General features: G+C 45.8%; 2 non-coding genes across 2 annotated transcripts; both read left to right on the top strand.

Annotated features, from left to right (window-relative positions):
- The first annotated feature begins 6357 nt into the window (after window positions 1-6357).
- On the top strand, window positions 6358-6498 carry LOC137426326 (U4 spliceosomal RNA). The gene has a single exon (XR_010984284.2). It is a non-coding gene; the product is annotated as a U4 spliceosomal RNA (small nuclear RNA).
- A 5155-nt stretch (window positions 6499-11653) lies between these two features.
- On the top strand, window positions 11654-11794 carry LOC137426329 (U4 spliceosomal RNA). The gene has a single exon (XR_010984287.2). It is a non-coding gene; the product is annotated as a U4 spliceosomal RNA (small nuclear RNA).
- Window positions 11795-18073: the final 6279 nt, after the last annotated feature.

The raw sequence follows: 18073 nt of genomic DNA, 5'->3' as shown, positions 1-18073 counted from the left end.
AAGTTCACCATGCCCAGGAACTCCTGCAGCCCTCTGATCGTGCGGGGGCGCGGAAACCCCTTCACCGCCTCCACCTTGGCCGGCAGGGGGACGGCGCCGTGCCTGGTGACACGGTGCCCCAGAAAATCGATTGTGGCGGCGCCGAACCGGCACTTTGCGGGGTTCACAATCAGGCCATGCTGGCCCAGGCGTTCGAAGAGCGTGCGGAGGTGGCGTAGGTGCTCTTCGCGGGACGCGCTGGCGACGAAGATATCGTCCAGGTAGACGTAGACAAAATCCAAGTCGCGCAGGACGCTGTCCATCAGTCGCTGGAACGCCTGAGCCGCATTCTTCAGACCGAAGGGCATGCGCAGGAACTCGAAGAGTCCGAATGGCGTGATGACCGCCGTCTTCGGGACGTCCTCCGGCCTGACGGGGACCTGATGGTAGCCGCGTATGAGGTCCACCTTCGAGAAGAAGGACCTGCCCGCCAAACGGGCGGAAAAGTCCTGAATGTGGGGGACGGGGTAGCGGTCGGGAGTCGTGGCGTCATTGAGACGGCGATAGTCCCCGCACGGTCGCCATCCCCCGCCGGGCTTCGGCACGATGTGCAGCGGCGACGCCCAAGCGCTCTCTGAGCGCCGAACGATGCCGAGTCGCTCCAGGGTAGCGAACTCCGCTTTTGCCACCGCCAGCTTCGTCGGCTCGAGGCGGTGTGCCCGGGCGTAGACCGGTGGCCCGACGGTGGGGATGTGATGGGCCACCCCGTGCTTGACGGCCCCCGCCGAGAAGGTGGGCCGCGTGAGGGCCGGGAAGCCGGCGAGGAGGCGGGTGAATGCGTCCGCTGCCGGAAGCGTACAGACCAACGTGGCCGGAACCGAATCGTTCGGCAAGCCGCTTGGCAAGCCGCTCGTTGAGCTGGGCAACGCACATGCGAGCGAGCTGAACGTCTCGGCCTGGACAAGCCGTCTGCGCTTGACGTCGACCAGGAGCCCATTAGCGCACAGGAAGTCCGCGCCAAGCAGTGCCATGGGCACGTCGGCAGTGACGAACGTCCATCGGAAAACCTGCCCTCCAAACCGCAGAGAGAGGCAGCGTTTTCCGTACGTACGGATGGGCGTCCCGTTCGCGGCAAGCAGCGCGGGGCCCCCACCCGCGGCGTGCTTGTCTGACGTGCCGGCGGGAATGACACTCACCTGTGCTCCCGTGTCGCACAGGTAACGGCGCCCGGAGAAGGTGTCCGTTATGAACAGCAGGCTGCTCGAACGGCCGGCGCTCATCGCCACAATTGAGCGCCGGCCCGGGCGTTTCCCGACCCGTTGAAGGAGCACGGCGGATGACACCGCCGAGCTTCGTGGCCGAACTTGGCGTGGAACCAGCACCAGGTGGTGGAGCTGGAGGAGTGCGGCTGGCTCTGCCAGGCCGGTGGAGTCGACGGGTTTCCCCGCGGTGGCGGTTTTCGCCGCGGCGGTGGGCGGGGCGTGGCGGCGTTCACGAGGTGCGTATCAGCATGCTGCTGAACCACAGCGTGCTGTAGAAGATGATGCTGTGGAACATCAGCGTGCTGTAGAAGATGATGCTGTGGAACATCAGCGTGCTGTAGAAGATGATGCTGTGGAACATCAGCGTGCTGTAGAAGATGATGCTGTGGAACATCAGCGTCGAAGGCCGTGACGGCCACGCCAACGCTCGCCCGCGTGTCCGAAGCGGCGAAGTACTTGTCCGCCTCGGCCGCCAATGCTCGGGGTTCCGTTAGCCCGGTCCCGGCCAACGCGAGGCGAACCTGCGCTGGAAGTTGGCGACGGAAAAGCGCCCGGAATAGCGAACCGGGGGCTTCGTCGCCCAACAGTGACAGCATATGGTCCATTCGGACCGACGGGCGCGTCTCACCGAGCTCGGGGAGATCCAGGAGGCGGTCGGCCCGTGCGTCGTCCGTGAGGCTGAACGTGGCTAGGAGTAGCCGCTTGAGTGCCTCGTACTTGTGGCCGTCCGGTGGGTGGCGAAGGACGGACACAACTCGAGCGGCCGTGCCGGGCCCGAGGGAGGCGACGACGTGGCAGTAGCGCGTGTCATCGCCGGTGAGGTGCCGAAGCTGAAATTGGGCTTCGGCCTGGACGAACCAGACTTCGGCCTGAGCCTCCCAAAATTCCGGAAGTTTGACGAAGGCGGCCATGGCGATGGCGTCGCGTGTGGAAGGATCGCTCCGGCAGATCCAACGTCGAGGGTCACCAGTAAAGCGCGGCGTTACGCGCGCTGCTTGTGAGCAAGGAGGAAGCGGACAAGCGGTAACATATAAACGTCTTTATTGTAAGACTACACTGTAACACTAGACTAAACTCCTCCGGGCTGGTCGCCCGGGGTATATCATGAGGCCACGCCTACCCCTCGGGCGTGGCCACCGCCCACTCGGTGCGTGGAATGATGTCACCACGCCAGTGGGCTTTTGTGTCCGCCACAATATGGTAATTTTCCTGTTATAAATATGACATTTTAGTGATAAAACAGCTTTTTTGACCTTTGACCTCATTTTCAGAGGTCAGGATTTGGTCCCAAGCGTCAATAATTATCTTATGTCATCCTCTTTCGTAATCCTGTGCATTTTGACACCAAGATCATCTATATACCATATTTTGTTGCTGAAATACAATTTTATATGATTTAGGCAGAGGTCAATGACCTTTGACCTCTAATAAAAAGGTTTCCCCAACCCCTATCCCTCCTTACTTTTTTTTGGAAGTTGTCCATACCCATACCCACCAAAATCAGTTGAAACTAGCTTCTTTTAAATTTTTTCACAGATTGGCTAATATATGGCTAATTTAGGGTTACTAAAGGTGTTTATTTTAGCATTGAAGTCATGTGCAAGCTTTTTGAGCGCATCGACTTTTTTTTTTCATTTTTACATTTTTATAAACAGAGTCGAGGTTCAGGGAAGAGTTGGTACGAGTAAATGGATTAGACGTAACAGGACAAAAAGAATAATCGAAAACGGGGAAAAAACAAACAGCGAAGCAAAAGGCCAAGACAGACAGAGGAGGACGGACAAACAATGAGTGTGGTGGGGGAAGGAATGGGGGCGGGGGGGAGGCAGGAGGGGATCCATACTGTGGACAAAATGGATACCGAAAGAAACTCTCCGGAAGGAAAACCGGAAATTTGGAAATTGGAGCAATTGTAACGGGGTGGGGGTGTTGGAGTTAACGAGGGTAGAAAATATCATGGTTGTGGATTTGAGACGACCTGAGATGGTGGTGAACACCTGTGGGAGTGAAGAGGACGTTGACGATGATTTCACAGGTGGGAAAAAGTGGAACAAATGAGTGGAGGTGAGCAGTGATCCTGGAGGCTGTATTTATGAAGTTTCACCAGAAGAGGGTTGATGGTTGACCATGTGAGTTCTGTAGAAACCTAGGGGACAAAGCACGGAAAGGGTAGAGGGTGCAAGACCAGAAAGGAGGCGATAGAAGACAGAGACCAACGACATATCTGAGATGGCGAACTGATAAATCCATAGACTCAGCTTCATCATGGGAGATTCTAAGTCTTTAAAGTCTTGGTTTCCATAATGACAATCTGAACAAGATGTGAGGGAGGGGAGCCAGCCCAGAGTGGAGAGCAGCACTCCATCAAGCTGCAGATGAGGGTGGATAGTTCAGGTGTGCCAAGTGAGGACTTTGTACGACACGCCATCGGTCGGCTGGTAGAAAATCCATGCTGGAGCGGGATTGTATCACGAAATCTGTCTGCTGGTCGAAAATCCATGCTGGAGCGGGATTGTATCACGAAATGGGTCTGCTGGTCGAAAATCCACGCTGGAGCAGCATTCTATCACGAAATCGGTCAGCTGGTAGAAAATCCACCATGGAGTAGGATTCTATCACGAAATCGGTCTGCTGGTAGAAAATCCACGCTGGAGCGGGATTCTATCACGAAATCGGTCTGCTGGTAGAAAATCCACGCTGGAGCGGGACTGTATCAGGAAATCGGTCAGCTGGTAGAAAATCCATGCTGGAGCGGGATTCTGTCATGAAATCGGTAAGCTGGTAGAAAATCCATGCTGGAGTGGGATTCTATCACGAAATCGGTCTGCTGGTAGAAAATCCATGCTGGAGCGGCATTCTATCATGAAATCGGTCAGCTGGTAGAAAATCCATGCTGGAGCGGGATTCTATCATGAAATCGGTCAGCTGCTAGAAAATCCATGCTGGAGTGGGAATCTATCACGAAATCGGTCTGCTGGTAGAAAATCCATGTTGGAGCGGCATTCTATCACAAAATCGGTCAGCTGGTAGAAAATCCACTATGGAGTGGGATTCCATCACGAATTCGGTCTGCTGGTAGAAAATCCATGCTGGAGCGGCATTCTGTCATGAAATCGGTCAGCTGGTAGAAAATCCACACTGGAGCGGGATTATATCATGAAATCGGTCAGCTGGTAGAAAATCAACGCTGGAGCGGGATTCCATCATGAAATCGGTCAGCTGGTAGAAAATCCACGCTGGAGCGGGATTCTATTATGAAATCGGTCAGCTGGTAGAAAATCCACGCTCGAGTGGGATTCTATCACGAAATCGGTCAGCTGGTAGAAAATCCACGCTCGAGCGGGATTCTATCACGAAATCGGTCACCTGGTAGAAAATCCATGCTGGAGTGGGATTGTATCACGAAATCGGTCAGCTGGTAGAAAATCCATGCTGGAGCGGGATTCTATCATGAAATCGGTCAGCTGGTAGAAAATCCATGCTGGAGCCGGATTCTATCATGCAGTCGGTCAGCTGGTAGAAAATCCACGCTGGAGCGGGATTCTATCACGAAATCGATCTGCTGGTAGAAAATCCATGCTGGAGCCGGATTCTATCATGCAATCGGTCAGCTGGTAGAAAATCCATGCTGGAGCCGGATTCTATCATGCAGTCGGTCAGCTGGTAGAAAATCCACGCTGGAGCGGGATTCTATCACGAAATCGATCTGCTGGTAGAAAATCCATGCTGGAGCCGGATTCTATCATGCAATCGGTCAGCTGGTAGAAAATCCATGCTGGAGCCGGATTCTATCATGCAGTCGGTCAGCTGGTAGAAAATCCACGCTGGAGCGGGATTCTATCACGAAATCGATCTGCTGGTAGAAAATCCATGCTGGAGCGGGATTCTATCACGAAATCGATCAGCTGGTAGAAAATCGATGCTGGAGCGGGATTCTATCACGAAATCGGTCTCCTGGTCGAAAATCCACGCTGGAGTGGGATTCTATCACAAAATCGGTATGCTGGTAGAAAATCCACAGTGGAGTTGGATTCTGTCACGAAATCGGTCTGCCGGGAGAAAAACCATGCTGGAGCGGCATTCTATCATGAAATCGATCAGCTGGTAGAAAATCCACGCTGGTGTGGGATTCCATCACAAAATCGGTCAGCTGGTAGAAAATCCACGCTGGAACGGGATTCTATCATGAAATCAGTCAGCTGGTAGAAAATCCACGCTGGAGCGGGATTCTTTTATGAAATCGTTCAGCTGGTAGAAAATCCACGCTCGAGCGGGATTCTATCACGAAATCGGTCACCTGGTAGAAAATCCACGCTCGAGCGGGATTCTATCACGAAATCGGTCACCTGCTAGAAAATCCATGCTGGAGTGGGATTGTATCACGAAATCGGTCAGCGGATAGAAAATCCATGCTGGAGCGGGATTCTATCATGAATTTGGTCAGCTGATAGAAAATCGATGCTGGAGCGGGATTCTATCACGAAATCGATCAGCTGGTAGAAAATCCATGCTGGAGCGGGATTCCATCACGAAATCTGTCTGCTGGTAGAAAATCCATGCTGGAGCGGGATTCTATCACGAAATCTGTCTGCTGGAGGAAAATCCATGCTGGAGCGGGATTATATCATGAAATCGGTCAGCTGATAGAATATCCATGCTGGAGCGGTATTCTGTCATTAAATTGGTTAGCTGGTCGAATATACACGGTGGAGCGGGATTCTATCACGATATCGGTCTGCTGGTAGGATGTTCTTGAATGATGATGCTCTTCCACTTCATTGAAGAACTACAATAAATATTTATTTAATTCTAATCTTCCAAAAGGTGTTTTAATCAGATTTTTTTTGAAATCGACGTAGTTCCGTGTACGTCCATACGAGGGGTAGAGTTATGTTGGCAACATATGATAAATCGACTCAAATGTTCTCAATGTTGAAAGAAGACAAATCATATAATATATTATTTCGACCACCAGCTGTTGATGTTAAAGGATTAAAAGTATAAAACAATATGGAGTGTATTTGTAGATGTACACAGTACAGTGCTTTGTATATACTCACCACGGATGTACGGTTGGCTCGTCTGAACTTAAGCAACGATGAACCCATTGGTGGTTAGCTTTGCGCAGTGGCAGTATCGTAGCCAATGAGGTTTATCCGAGGCGCGATTATTGCTAATTGAAAACTTTTCCCAATACCCCGCCGTGACGACCTGAAACATGGTCGGCGTTGGCAATTTTTGAAAGCTTCTGCGGAAGCTGATTTAACAAATAAATGAAAGATGTCGTTGATACCGACACGGATATACCTGATCTATATATCACTCTACCCCAAAATTCATAACAATATACATAGAGTCGAAGCTCATGGAAGAGCTCGTGTTATTACACTGATTAGAACGAAACAGTACAAAAATAACAATAGAGAAAAGGGGAAACACCAACAGCGGAGCAGAAGGCCAAGACAGACAGAGGCGGGCGGACAAACAATGGGGTTGGGGGGGGGGGCAGGAGGGGGTCCATCCATACTGTGGACAAAATGGATACATAAGGAAACTCTCCGGAAGGAAAATCGGAAATTTGGAAAGAGGAGCAATTGGAATGGGGTGGGGGTGTTGGGGTTAACGGGGGTAGAAAATTTCATGGTTGTGGATTGGAGACGACCTGAGATGGTGGTCAACACCTGTGGGAGTGAAGAGGACGTGGACGATGATTTCACAGGTGGGAAAAAGAGGAACAAATGAGTGGAGGTGAGCAGTGATCCTGGAGGCTGTATTTATGAAGTTTCACCAGAAGAGGGTTGATGATGGACCATGTGAGCTCTGCAGAAATTTGGGGGACAAAGCACGGAAAGGGTAGAGGGTGCAAGACCAGAAAGGAGGCGATCGAAGACAGAGACCAACGACCTGTCTGAGATGGCGAACTGATAAATCCATAGACTCAGCTTCATCATGGGAGATTCTAAATTTTTAAAGTATTGGTTTCCATGATCACAATCTGAACAAGATGTGAGGCAGGGGATCCAGCCCAGAGTGGAGAGCAGCACTCCATCAAGCTGCAGATGGGGGTGGATAGGAGTTCAGGTGTGCCAAGTGAGCACGTTGTTCGACGGAGGATGCCCAATCACAGTCGGCTGTTGGGTTTGGAGGCCAACTTTGAAATGTGCTTCGCCTAAGAAAGAGGGTCTTCAATTTTACATCTATTGAACTTGGATCGCACAAGCTGGATTTGTCTGGGAGAGAATGATCCACTTCCAGGTGCAGCAAATCAACTTGCAAATCAACTTGCTGCACACACGATCATGAAGAGGTGATATTTTTCTTTGATTGTTAAGTTTGGTGTTGGCTCGATGGTTCAGGTGGCTACCTTGAGATCTTAGGGTCTTGATATTAAGCCCCTGTCGCGCCGTTAAATAACATCCAAGTGGGTTGACTCAGCCTGTCATCCTTCCGAGGTCAGCCAAATAAGTACCAGCTTACAGGTAACAGGGGCACTGCATCAGCGGCACTGCTGTGCTCCAATGATGCAACCAGCAGCCACTGCCTGTATACGAAATGATAATAATTTGATTTATTATTATTATTATTATTATTTTATTTTTTTGTACACAAGATCGAAGCAGGAGGCTCGTGTAAGAGCTAACAATAATGACAAAAAACAAACGGACACAAAAGCCAAATAAAGGGAGCGGGAGATAAGATGGGGAGAGAGGGGGAAGCACACAGGCACAACATTTGAGAGCAGGGACATCGGGAGTATCGGTACATCGGGAGCAGGGACATCTGTGGGAGGTAAAGGGCTTGGGGGGAAGAGGCGTGGGAGGGGGGGGGGGGTGGGGTTGGGGGAGGGAGAGGTAAAAAAACAAAAACACATGGACACTGCCAGGACTTCCAGGAAAGAAGTCGGTATTTCAGAAAATTGGATCTGGGGTGAATTAACAGGGGTAGAACAGATGATGGTTTTGTATTGGGGAAGATAAGAGATGGTGGTGAACAGCTGTTTTAAAGACCTGGAGGGAGGAGTGTGTGGGAGTTTGTTCCAGAGGCGGGAGAAAAGAGGAATGAAAGAGTGAAGGTGAGCAGAGAGCCGAGATTTCGGCAGTTTAACCATCAGAGGGTGGCTGGCAGATCTTGTGCGACCTGTAGGAATATTTGGGGGACAGAGTACAGACAGAGCTGGGGGAGCAAGGCCGGAGAGGAGTCGGTAGAAGACAGAAAGACCACCAACCTGCCTGCTGTGAGTGAGTGAAAGGCCCTCACAATCAGCTTCACACACGATCATGTTAGTTTTTTTAAAAACTACAATGATACTCGGAAGGACGCATATTTCCACCAGGTTGAACATTTTACATTTTATATCCGACTGATTTTTTTGTATTTTTTTGTATACAAGATCGAGGCTCGTGAAAGAGCGAACATTAAACACACAGAAAGATAAACCGACACATAAAACATATAACATCGGGAGCGGTAGACAAGATGGGGAGAGAGGGGGAAGGACACAAACACAATATTTGAGAGCAGGGACCGAGAGACATGGAGACATCGAGAGATCTGTGGGAGGGAGAGGGCTTTGGGGGGGAAGGCATGGGAAGGGGGGGGGGGTGGTAGAGGTATAAAACATATGGACACTGCCAGGACTTCCAGGAAAGAAGTTGGAATTTCAAGCAAGGTGGATCTGGGGTGAATTAGCGGGGGTAGAAAAGATCAAGGTTTTGGATGGGGGAAGATAAGAGATGGTGGTGAACAGTTGTTTTAAAGACCTGGAGGGAGGAGTGTGATTGAAGGGGGTGTGGGAGTTTGTTCCAGAGGCGGGAGAAAAGAGGAATGAAAGAGTGAAGGTGAGCAGAGAGCCGAGATTTCGGCAGTTTAACCATCAGAGGGTTGCTGGCAGATCTTGTGCGACCTGTAGGAATATTTGGGGGACAGAGCACAGAGAGAGCTGGGGGAGCAAGGCCGGAGATGAGTCGGTAGAAGACAGAAAGACCACCTACCTGCCTGCGGTGAGTGAGTGAAAGGCCCTCAGAGATAGCTTCATCGCGGGAGATTCCAATGATTCTGAAAGCTTTGGTTTCAACAGCGTGAAGCCGAGCTAGGTGTGAGGCAGGAGCACGGGCCCATAGGGGAGAACAGTATTCCATTGAGCTGCGGATGTGGTGAGGAGCTCAGGTGTGCCTAGGAAGGACTTCACACGACGGAGGATGCCCATTCGGCGACTGGCTTTGGAGGCCAGCATGGAAATGTGGTTTTCCCAAGAAAGATCATGGCAGATAGTGAGACCCAAAAGCTTGAGCGACAGACTTCTTGGAGAGGATTGTTGAGAAAGTAGATGGGAGGGTTGTCCAGTCGATCTTTTCGGAGAGACATAGTAAGAGTGTGAGATTTGTCAGGATTGAAAGACATGTTCCACTTGTTTGACCAGTCTGTGATTTTGTCCAGGTCTTCAGAGAGTGAGGAGGCTGCAGACTGCCTATCTGAGGGAAGAGGATTGGAGCGGCAGAGGGTGGAGTCATCAGCAAAGAGATAGAGAGGATTTTCCAGAGAGTCGGAGAGATCATTGATAAAGACCAGAAAAAGCACAGGGCCCAGAACACTGCCTTGGGGAACTCCAGCCTGAACAGGAAGGGGAGATGAGAGAAATCCATTCATGGCCACACGTTGACTACGACCAGAGAGGAAGTCCGCAAGCCATGCATGGAGATTTCCATGGATACCATAGGAGGAGAGTTTGGTGAGCAGAGCTGGGTGCCAGACCGTATCGAAGGCACGTGATATGTCAAGGGAGACAGCTCTGATTTCCTGTTTGGCATTGAGGACCACCATCCATTGTAGGGACAGCAGAAGCAGCATGTCCAGAGTAGAGTGACCTGGTCTGAAACCAAATTGATGATCAGAGATCAAGCCATTGGAGAAGAGGAAAGATTTCATATCTGAAGCAATGATGGATTCCAGGACTTTGCTGATAATTGGGAGCAGGCTGATTGGTCTGTAGTTGCAAGGATCTGTTTTTGCACCTTTTTGTGTAAAGCGGTAATGTTTGCTGCTTTCCAGGATGTCCACTTTGACAAGCACATTATCAGAAGAACCGATTGGAGCAGAAGAAGAGCAACAGACATTAGCAGGGAAGTGTGTCATAACCAAGAATATGGACCATATCTGGGTTTGGACCCGAACCAAAATGTAATCAGCTTGTTATTGTCACCCCATTAACTCATCCAAAGTTCTGTCGATCGAGCTTTTGGGTCTCACTATCTGCCATGATCTTTCTTGGGAAAACCACATTTCTAAGCTGGCCTCCAAAGCCAGTCGTCGACTGGGCATCCTCCGTCGTGCGAAGTCCTTCCTTGGCACACCTGAGCTCCTCACCACATACAAGGCTTTCATCCACAGCTCAATGGAATACTGTTCTTCCCTCTGGGCCGGTGCTTCTGCCTCGCACCCAGCTCGGCTTCACGCTGTTGAAACCAAAGCTTTCAGAATCATCGGAATCTCCTGCGATGAAGTTAACTCCGAGGGCCTTTCACTCACTCACCGCAGGCAGGTTGGTGGTCTTTCTGTCCTCTACCAACTCCTCTCCGGCCTTGCTCCCCCAGCTCTCTCTGTGCTCTGTCCCCCAAATATTCCTACAGGTCGCACAAGATCTGCCAGCAACCCTCTTATGGTTAAACTGACAAAAGCAAGGCTCTCTGCTCACCTTCACTCCTTCATTCCTCTTTTCTCCCGCCTCTGGAACAAACTCCCTCACTCTCTTCAATCCCACTCCTCCCTCCAGGTCTTTAAAACAGCTGTTCACCACCATCTCTTATCTTACCCCATCCAAAACCTTGATCTTTTTTACCCCCGCTAATTCACCCCAGATCCACTTTTTTGAAATTCCAACTTCCTTCCTGGAAGTCCTTACAATGTCCATATGTTTTATACCTCTCCCACCTCCCCCCCAAGCCCTCTCCCTCCCACAGTTCTCTCGATGTCACTGCTCTCAATTGTTGTGTTTGTGTCCTTCCCCCTCTCTCCCCATCTTGTCTACTGCTCTCCTTATTTTGTGTTTTATGTGTCGGTTTGACTTTTTGTGTCATTAATGTTTGCTCTTTCACGAGTCTCGATCTTGTACACACAAAAAAAAAAAAACCAGGTGTTTCAATCAGATTTTTTTTGGAAATCGATGTAGTTCCGTGTACGTCCTTACGAGGGGCGGAGTTATGTTAATAAAATATGATAAATCTACTCAATGATGAAAGAAGACAAATCATATAATATATTATTTCGTACACCAGCTGTTGATGTTAAAGGATTAAAAGTATAAAACAATATGGAGTGTAGTTATAGATGTACACAGTGCAGTGAATTGTATATACTCACCACGGATGTTCAGTTGCCTCGTCTGAACTTAAGCAACGATGAACCCATTGATGGTTAGCTTTGCGCTGTGGCAGTATCGTAGCCAATGAGGTTTATCCGAGGCGCGATTATTGCTAATTGAAAACTTTTCCCAATACCCCGCCGTGACGACCTGAAACATGGTCGGCGTTGGCAATTTTTGAAAGCTTTTCCGGAAGCTGATTTAACAAATAAATGAAAGATGTCGCTAATGGTGTTTACTTTAGCATTGAAGTCACATGCAAATTTTGCGAGTGCATCGACTTTAAAAAAATTTTTATGTACATAGTCGAGGCTCATGGAAGAGCTCGTGTTAGTATATTGATCAGACGCAACAGGACAAAAAGAACAATAGACAAGTACAGATACATTCAAAGTACACCGCCCCCATTCCAAATAATTAAATATCCTACAGCGCGGCATTGCCGGGGCGCCTCTGGCAATACCGCAGTGCAGCTCATTGAGGCTGCATTGGGAGGGAGAGGTGTGCACTAATTGATTGATTAATTGCATAATTAAAATCAACAAAAGATTATCATAAAATATTTTCTTAATCAATTGGCTAATAGCATAACGAAACCACTTGTGCTTCATCCGAAGATGTATCTTTTCGGAATTTAATTAAATAAGTCATTAATAAAAAAATTAAATAAGTAGTTGATTAATCAATAAATAATTAATCGATTAAATGATTAATCAATAAATCAAAAATATCCTTTATAGTGACATTACTTGATCACTGTCATGTCCAAATATTAGCTTCCTAGCTCAAAAGGTGCCTGAGATATTGGCCAAATGAGAAAGAAAATATATAAATGATTAATAATGAAAAGAAATAAATAATAATCATTAAAAAAAAAACTTAATCAATTGGCTAATAGAATACATAAACCACCACCATTTCATCCGAATCTGTAACTTAAAAAAATAATTAATTATGTCATTCATCGAATTATTAAATAAATAATTAATCGATTAATGAATTAATCAATAAATCAAAAATACCCTTTACTGCCAAATCACTTGGTCATTGTCATGTCCAAATATTAGCTTCCCAGCTCAAAAGGTGCCTGAGATATTGCCCAGATGAGAAAGAAAATAAATAAATCATGAATAATGAAAATAAATAAATAATAATCATAAAAAATGAAATAATTAATCAATTCGCTAATAGAACACCAAACCCACCACCATTTCATCAGAATCTGTAACTTAAAAAAAAAAAGTTTTTGTCATTAATCGAATAATTAAATAATTAATCGATTAATTGATTAATTGATTAATCAATAAATCAAAAATATCTTTTACAGCCAAATCACTGTCATTGGCATGTCCAAATATCATCTTCCTAACTCAAAAGGTGCCTGAGATCATGGCCAGAAGAGAAAGGAAATAAATAAGTACTTCATTAATCGCTAATAATTAAATAACTAATCAATTAATTGATTAATTAAAAAACAAAAAATACGTTTTTGACAAAGTAATTGCTCACTATTGTGCTGAAATTTCAGCTTCCGAGCTCAAAAGATGGCTGAGATATCGCCCGGACAAACAAGAAAACAAGGAAGCAAGAAAACAACCGGAGTGAAAACTGAGTACTCCCTTTCAGCGTGCGTCATTGCCGGGCACCGAACGTTATGCGGGCGGACAAACAATGGGTGTGGTGGGGGGAGGAATGGGGGAGGGGGCAGGAGGGGATCCATCCATACTGTGGACAAAATGGATACTGAAGGAAATTCTCAGGAGGGAAAACCTGAAATTTGGAAAGAGGAGCAATTGGAATGGGGTGGGGGTGTTGGGGTTAACGAGGGTAGAAAATATCATGGTTGTGGATTGGAGACTACCTGAGATGTTGGTGAACACCTGTGGGAGTGAAGAGGACGTGGACGATGATTTCACAGGTGGGAAAAAGAGGAACAAATGAGTGGAGGTGAGCAGTGATCCTGGAGGCTGTATTTATGTACTTTCATCAGAAGAGGGTTGATGGTGGACCATGTGACCTCTGCAGAAACCTGGGGGTCAAAGCACGGAAAGGGTAGAGGGTGCAAGACCAGAAAGGAGGTGATAGAAGACAGAGACCAACGACCTGTCTGAGATACCCTTGAAGGCCGTGAAGCTCAAAAAGACACAAAAGGCCCCGAAGACCCAAAACACCCCGAAGACCCAAAACACCCCGAAGACCCAAAACACCCTGAAGACCCCAAAATACACCGAAGTAGTTAAAGATGCCTATCGCTCTGAAACAACGTGTGGTGAGGCGTGCGGAGCGATAATAATGGAGTGATCATAATTTGATTGTTAGTTAATAGGAAAACTACAACGATACTCGGTAGAGCGCATACTTCCACCAGGTTGAAAATTTTACGTTTTATATCCTACTGATAGACCATATCTGGGTTCGGACCCGAACCAAAATGTAATCAGCTTGTTATTGTCACCTCATCAACTCATCCACCAAGTTTTGTCATAATCCGTTCACAACTTTTTCAAATTTCGTGTTGGAGCGATAATAATGGAGTGATCATAATTTGATTGTTAGTTAATAGGAAAACTACAACGATACTCGGTAGGGCGCATATTTCCACCAGTTTGAAAATTTTACGTTTTATATCCTACTGATAGACCATATCTGGGTTCGGACCCGAACCAAAATGTAATCAGCTTGTTATTGTCACCTCATCAACTCATCCACCAAGTTTTGCCATAATCCATTCACAACTTTTTGAAATATCGTGTTATGTAACATTTTTGGCACTATCTTTCAATGGTGCAGAATCACCAAAATGGAATCCACATTGGGATCTTCACGAAAATAGAATCCATATTCGGAACTTCACCAAAATGGAATCCATATTCGGAACTTCACCAAAAACTGGATTCCGTATTCGGATTTTCACCAAAAACTGGATTCCGTATTCGGATTTTCACCAAAAACTGGATTCCGTATTCGGATCTTCTCCAAAAACTGAAACCCGTATTTGCATCTCTCCAAAAACTGGAATCCATATTGAGATCTTCACCAAAATGGAATACATATTGGGATCTTCACCAAAATCAAATCCATATTGGGATCTTCACCAAAATGGAATCCATATTCAGATATTCATCAAAATGGAATCCATACCGGGATCTTCACCAAAATGGAACCCATATTTGGAACTTCACCAAAATGGAATCCATATTCGGAACTTCACCAAAATCGAATCCATATTGGGATCTTTACAAAATGGAATCCATATTGGGATCTTCACAAAAATCAAATCCATATTGGGATCTTTACAAAATGGAATCCATATTGGGATCTTCACAAAAATCAAATCCATATTGGGATCTTCACCAAAATGGAATCCATATTGGGATCTTCACCAAAATGGAATACATATTGGGATCTTCACAAAAATCAAATCCATATTGGGATCTTCACCAAAATGGAATCCATATTGAGATCTTCACCAAAATGGAATACATATTGGGATCTTTACAAAATGGAATCCATATTGGGATCTTCACCAAAATGGAATACATATTGGGATCTTTACAAAATGGAATCCATATTGGGATCTTCACCAAAATGGAATACATATTGGGATCTTCACCAAAATCAAATCCATATTGGGATCTTCACCAAAATGGAATCCATATTCAGATATTCATCAAAATGGAATCCATACCGGGATCTTCACCAAAATGGAATCCATATTCGGAACTTCACCAAAATCGAATCCATATTGGGATCTTTACAAAATGGAATCCATATTGGGATCTTTACAAAATGGAATCAATATTGGGATCTTCACAAAAATCAAATCCATATTGGGATCTTCACCAAAATGGAATACATATTGGGATCTTTACAAAATGGAATCCATATTGAGATCTTCACCAAAATGGAATACATATTGGGATCTTTACAAAAATCGAATCCATATTGGGATCTTCACCAAAATGGAATACATATTGGGATCTTCACCAAAATGTTATCCATATTGAGATCTTCACCAAAATGGAATACATATTGGGATCTTCACGAAAATGGAATCCATATTCAGATATTCATCAAAATCGAATCCATATTGGGATCTTCACCAAAATGGAATACATATTGGGATCTTTACAAAAATCGAATACATATTGGGATCTTCACCAAAATCAAATCCATATTGGGATCTTCACCAAAATGGAATACATATTGGGATCTTTACAAAATGGAATCCATATTGAGATCTTCACCAAAATGGAATACATATTGGGATCTTCACCAAAATCAAATCCATATTGGGATCTTCACCAAAATGGAATACATATTGGGATCTTCACCAAAATGTTATCCATATTGAGATCTTCACCAAAATGGAATCCATATTGAGATCTTCACCAAAATGGAATACATATTGGGATCTTCACCAAAATCAAATCCATATTGGGATCTTCACCAAAATGGAATACATATTGGGATCTTCACCAAAATGTTATCCATATTGAGATCTTCACCAAAATGGAATACATATTGGGATCTTCACGAAAATGGAATCCATATTCAGATATTCATCAAAATCGAATCCATATTGGGATCTTCACCAAAATGAAATTCATATTTGGATCGAATCGATTTGTCCTTGTAATGCACCTAAACCTATCCATCAAGTTTCGTCCGAATCAGTCCATAACTTTTTGAGATATATAATATTTGAAATGCTATTTTCTATAAAACTGATTGCATTATCTATTGGACAAAACAAGTGAACTCTTTCCAGGAGGTTGTGCCTCAGGGTACGCTCATATCACTACACGCAGGATCGTGTTTGTGCTGTTCCCCCCCAAGTATGTCCCCAAGTTGATAATGGTATTTCTTTTAGCATTCCCTTTTTGCTCATATCCACTCTTCGTTTGTCTCTGGAATAATCTCTCTGAATCTTTTGTCTCATGCTTTTCTCTCTAGTCATCCAATACTGCCACCTCATGGACTCTTCATACCAATTCCTGGACATTTCTCCTCTCGCTGACTTTCCTGCCACGCTTTTTTGCCAATTACCCCCCTTTACTTCACTTAATGTAGTGCTTGTATATTTGAGAATTTTCTTTACCTGTTCTCCTCTCAGCATCTGTCAATTTGTTGACCCTCCACCATTTTCATTCACTTCTCCCATGAGCCTTGATTCTGTTTTTTTTTTTTTTTTAATGCTTCGACCATCACAGCAGTTTTCCAATGTGGTGTCTAGGCAAGAAGTGTATTCCAAGTAGCAATCGTCATTGGTCCGAGGTGTTTGCTACAATCTCCCTGAACGTACCGACATCGTGTTTTTCCAAGTGTGTATGGTATACTTCATTCAAGATTCAGGAGATACATGTCCAACTAGAACCGCACATATAGAGAGCATATCCAGGTGGAAAATCCCATAAGAAATTGGACCAGTAGGATCTACTGGTTTCAATAAGGAAAGTGAAATACTGGGCCAGTAGAAAATACCAATAAAATAACAGTTGGTCATTGGGACCAGTAGGAAACCAATATAATACCAATATATATAAATGAACTGGATTGAAAATAAGAAATTGACATATGTGGGGAAATTCCCCCCCCCCCCCCCCCCCAAAAAAAATCCCCTCTGTCCTCAACCAACTCTCTCCACATTACTGATATCTCTGTTCACACAACCCTCCCATGTCAACGATGGTCTACCTCATTTCCTCCTACCTGGTTCCCTCAACCTTGTTCCCTCAACCTTGTTCCCTCAACCTTGTTCCCTCAACCTTGTTCCCTCAACCTATCCGCTCTCTTTCCATCCTCTCTTCCCCCCATCCGCACCAAGTGTCCAGCAATCTCAGCCGACATTATCTGCTCTTCTAAAATATCATAGGCCTGGCCACCAAGTAATATTTCCCCCAGCTTGGTCCTCTGCCAATATTGCCCAAATGACTTCCAGGGCAACCTGTAGCGATGTTACATAATCAGACTCAAAAGCCCTGTTCATTTCACCATGTACTCGGAGCCATACTGAGCAGAGTCATTTAAACGAGCTCGTAAAGGCAAACCACTGCAGCTATAAAGCTAAAAAAATAGAGAGAACCATAATTGTTGTGAATTCTCCTGCCTTTAAGCAGCAATTTGCATAATATGTTGTTATTGCCGATCCATCATGCTGTTTATGATTGGTGCAGCAATGCACCGCATACGTTATTAAGGACATTCATTTCGGCCAATCCGGTGAAAGAAATGTCGCAGTGGTTTGAAACGATGATTTGGCTTTGAAAAATAAAGGACTAATTGAGTTTGAGGTTGTATTTTAGGCCCTTAGGGTTAGACCTGAGGATAAATCCTACAACACACGTGAAACGGCCTTGGACGTGGGATCTCAATATTCTCAATCTCAATAGGCCCGTGCCTGGTTTTGCAAGAATGAACGCATTATACACTTTATTCTCATATACAGCTTAAAATTTCCATTTCAATAGAGATT

The sequence above is a fragment of the Myxine glutinosa genome, chromosome 4, assembly GCF_964187855.1.
Source record: "Myxine glutinosa chromosome 4, kmMyxGlut1.1, whole genome shotgun sequence".
Taxonomy (NCBI): Eukaryota; Metazoa; Chordata; class Myxini; order Myxiniformes; family Myxinidae; genus Myxine; species Myxine glutinosa.
Note: the sequence above shows the minus strand (reverse complement) of the source record. Positions and strands in the feature narration are given on the sequence as shown.